Consider the following 4,355-nt stretch of genomic DNA (forward strand, 5'->3'; position numbering starts at 1 on the left):
CTGGCCACAGAGGGGCCGCAGCAGTCCTGACCGCCCGTCCCCCAACCTGCACACCTGGTGGAACAAAGGGCAGCCCTACCCTGCTCACCTCACCAATGATTAATTTCCCTCCTCCAAGGAGCATGAGGGAGGGGCCGCTCCTCCAGCTCCCCACCCTCGGCACTACTGACTGCCAGGCCCAGCCCAGGGCCGCACCCCAAACTACCTTCCTCACCTGGGATCTGGATTTTCCTAGGAAGGCTGAGGTCCCCAGTGTTCAGGCCAGCTCCACTATGGGAGGGAGACAGGGTGAATCAACGGTTAGAAGATCAGCACTGGATTCCAGGAGGCAAAGGGGACAGATGAACCATCAGAGCCACTGTTTACCAAGGCCTATCCTGTGCCAGCCCTGCCCTAAGCACTTTCCGCCCATTAACTCACACACCTCCCACGGCTGGAGTGGGAGAAGCACTGTTACCATCCCCGTCTTACAGATAAGGAAGCCCAGAGGAAGAAGTAGAAGTCATTCATTCAGCGTCATGCAGCAGGGAACTTGGGATCTGAACCCAGAGCCCATGCTCTTGGCCACCTGGCTCTGCTGCCCTCTCCCGGCCCAGCTCACAAACCAGCATCCTGTGCTTGGCCATCAGCCTCCACATCCAATCAAGTCTTGATCCTGTGGCCAGAATCTCTCCTGCTCTCATCTCCAAAGTCATGCCCTGATTCAGGCACAGGGGTGAGTGCCTCAAGGATCTCCAATCCTGCCTCAGGAGTGATCTTTCCAGAGCATCAGTCTGTTTCTTCTCTACTCAAAAGCCCTCCATGGCTCCCTACTACCTTCAAAATAAAGTCCAAATCCCCCTGGCCTCCACCTATTTTTGATCACCTTGGACCACGCACCCTTCCTGGACCATCTTTCTCCCTTACTTGCCCTGGCATGTTCCTACCATCTGTCTTTCCTGCCCAGTGCAGGGTAAATTCCAGTTTTTCCTTAGAAGCCCAGCGCAAACATCACCTCCTCCCTGAAGCCTCCCCTGATTTCCTACTCGAGGGTAGTTGTCTACGCCACAGGGCAATGACAGCCCATCACAGGCCACACTGGCTCACCATTATCATGTCTGCCCGCTCCCTAGAAGTGACCTCATATGCTTTCAACTGCGTCTGTGGTCTTTGCATGACCCAAGTCCAGCACACAGGAGACATCAAAACATGGATCTGGGAGCAGGGCAGCAACCGGACCAGGGAGAGTGCACTTTCCTTCTCTCAGGTGGCTCCTGCCAGGGGGCCAGGGATGAGGTAGGGTCATGGGGTGGGGCAAGTTGTCCACACTCAGCCCCAGAGTTCTTACTGGCACCCAGGGCTTGTGCCCAGGGAAGGAATTGCCCTTTTTCTCTCTTATTCTCCATATGGGCCACCCTGACTCAGCCCCAAAGGCCGGCCCACAGGGACCCTAATGACCTGGAGCCTGAGTGGCCATTCAAAGGCCTCCCTCCACCGGCCACTGTGGACTCCTGTAGACTGATGGAGAATAGTAATAATATATGCTCCTAAATTCCCTTTAAATTGATTTATCTTTGATTAAAACGTGGAGCTCATTCTGATAATAAAATATCTGTTCTGAAAAAGAAACCAATATAGGAATAAAACTTCTAAAGTTCTTGTAAAGTACTTCTCTCTTGCTTCCTGTTTTGTAAGTGATGTTTGGAAGTACATATGCTTCTGTTGGCTGTCCTCCTCTTTGCTTTCATACTTTATTACAAGTATCTATTTTTGCAAACAAGTTTCAGAGTGCATCTAAGGTTTAAGTACAAGAACAAGGGCACCCACTGATAAAGTGCTTGCCATGTGCCAGGCACTGCAGCCAGTGCTTACTCAGTCACATAATTCTTGGGACTTCCCTGGCAGTCCAGTGGTTAAGACTCCATGCTCCCAATGCAGGGGGCGTGGTTTCAATCCCTGGTCGGGGAACTAAAAATCCCACGCACCCTTCCTGCACAGCCAAAATAATAATGAAAATAATTATAAAACAATACATTAAAAAGATACTTAATTCTTAACACAGATTGCTATGCCCCCACTTCATTTTTTAAAATATTTATTTGGCTGCAGTAAGTCTTAGTTGCGGCCTGCATGGTGTGTTGCACGGCGTGTGGGATGAACCGCGGGCCCCCTGCATTGAAAGGATGGAGTTTTAGCCCTGGACCACCAGGGAAGTCCTGCCCCCACTGTATAGATGAGGCCAGGTGAGGCCCCAATCAAGAGATTGGAGACCTGGAATTCTAACAGAGCAGGATCTAACCTGGAAGTCCACGGGGTATCCTTGGGCCTGAGAGGTCACATTTTTTCCCCCTGGATGATTCAGGGTGGGTCAGGGTGGGGAGGCAAAAATCCCCAGGCCTGTTCTTACACAGAATGGCTCAATCCAGACCAATTATCAGATGGCCAGTAAACTCTGGGCTCATTCCTGGAGGCTGCAGAGGGTGCCTTCTCTGCCTCCCTCCCACCCTGCCCTGAACCCCACTCCACCCCAACACACCCCTCCGGGAAGTCAAATCTGCTGGCTTCTCAGACAAAGACCAGGACAAACGTCCCAGCACTGAAACCAGATGTTCACAGCTGGGCAGCAACCCCCCCACCCCCACCCCGGCCTAACCCTTCCCAGTGCTTCCAACAGGGACTTCAGGCCCCAGGGGAAGGGGCCGAGCTAGGGATTTTCAAAGCCCTGTCAGTCAGACCCGAGCAGGAAAAGGAGCCAAGGCTCCCCTTGGGTCCCAATGCCCCCCAGGTCACCCTGGAGCGGGGGTGTGTGAGGAAGCTCCCTGTGGGGCGGCCTCCCAGCCAGCCCAGCCTGGGGGACCCTTGGCCACCACCCTTCCTCTCCCAGAGGACCAAAGTGAGATCCAGTTGGGTAAGCGGAGAAAGTGGAAACAAAGGGAAGGAAAGTCATTTCCTGTTAAGAGGAAGGAAGGAGGTTGAGATCCAGCCAGCCACCCAGCCCAGCTTTAGGCTGCAGCTCAGGGCAGGGGAGGGCTGGCTGACCCAGAGGGCCTCCAAGGATGGGGGTAGTCCCCCACTATGCACTCTGTCCCTGGTCCTACTCCTCTCAAACCCTGTGGGACCACCTCTAAGCTGTGCTCTTCAGGACTCCGAGAAAGCAGCCTAGGCTTGCTTGGGAGTTAAATTGCAGGCAGTGGGAGTGAAACTGAGCCCCCTCTCCCGGCCTTGCAGCCTGGGACAGAAGGGCCTCTCCCTCTCTCCCACCCCAGGGAAGTGGAGGAGGCCCACAGGGCTGAGTTCCCCAACCCCACCTCTTTCCTGCTGGGCCACCCTAAGCAGGTCACTGAACCTCTCTGGGCCTCTGTTATTTCAAAGAGTGGAAATAATGAGGTCTTTCTGGAAGGGTGGCTGAGCGCATAAAAGGAGAGGGGGTGCTCAAGATCTTGGTACTGGGTAGGTGCCAAGAGAAAGCCGGATGGTATTTCAGTACCTCATGCGAGAGGCGGAACCCCTGGGGGGCCTGAGAAGACCAGGACTTGGCTTCCATCAATGTGAAGAACAGGGATCTGGGCGCTGCCCAGTCTCTCCTTGGGGTCCTCAGAATCTGGGCTGGAGGAGGACTCAGGCCAGGGTGCCCCAGGCACACACCCTGGGGATAGCTCAGTCCCACCCCTTCCCAGCACCCCCCCTCCCCCCAGAGGATATGAGGCCCAGAGAGGGGCAGTTCCGCGGCCCCTCCTGCCCCTCGCCTAACCCCGGCTGGAGAAAGGGGCCCGGAGCTTCCAGGACCTTCGGAAACCCGGCGCCCTCCCGCAAGCACCCAGGCGGGGCGGCTGGCCGGGTCACAGTGGGGCGCCGCCGGGGACTTTAATTCGATCCAAGTGCGGGACGCTGTCCTCTTTGTGCGGGAGCTTCCGCCCTGCTTCCATCCCTTCTCTCCGCGTGCCGCTCCGGGGCAGGGACACGCGCGCTACCTCCAGACCTGCCCTCCCTCCGCTCGGGGAACAGAGACCCGCACCCCCGGCCCCCAGTCCCGCGGGCCCCCCTGGGAGCGCCGGAGCTGAGGTCCGGGTCGGGGAGCAGGGTTGCGCTCCGGCCAGGGGCTGCCCGCGCTGTCACCTGTGTGTAGCCGGGGGCGCGGACGGCAGGACGGGACGCCCACCCCACCCCGCTCCGCTTACCTGAGCCGCCCGCGCCCCCGGCGGGTCCGGTCGGTCACCCGATCGAGCAGAGCCCGGAGCGGCGCGGCGCCTCCCGCCCCCTCCGTCCTCCCCGCCCCCTCGGCTCCCTCCGCCCCGCCGCCCGGGCCGCCTTACCATAAAAGGTGAAGCTTGGGGGAGGGGGCCCGGGATTGCCGCCGGGCGGAAGCGGCCCCTACC

General features: G+C 57.7%; 1 protein-coding gene across 4 annotated transcripts in view; it reads right to left on the reverse strand.

The window, feature by feature from the left end:
- FBLIM1 (filamin binding LIM protein 1) overlaps positions 1 to 4,355 on the reverse strand; it is a 27,500-nt gene that overhangs the window by 22,650 nt on the left and 495 nt on the right. The window contains exons 1-2 of one of the 4 annotated variants that reach the window (XM_010850035.1): positions 4,158 to 4,246; positions 215 to 270 (exon numbers count right to left, since the gene is read on the reverse strand). The exons of 1 other annotated variant lie outside the window; for it this stretch is intronic. The gene's annotated coding sequence lies outside the window, so the exon portion shown is untranslated. Of the gene's footprint in view, positions 1 to 214; positions 271 to 4,157; positions 4,247 to 4,355 lie in introns of those variants that run through there. 2 more of the 4 variants (XM_010850036.1, XM_010850037.1) reach the window with 2 other exon arrangements.

The sequence above is a fragment of the Bison bison genome, unplaced genomic scaffold (assembly GCF_000754665.1).
Source record: "Bison bison bison isolate TAMUID 2011002044 unplaced genomic scaffold, Bison_UMD1.0 scf7180017864289, whole genome shotgun sequence".
Classification (NCBI taxonomy): domain Eukaryota; kingdom Metazoa; phylum Chordata; class Mammalia; order Artiodactyla; family Bovidae; genus Bison; species Bison bison.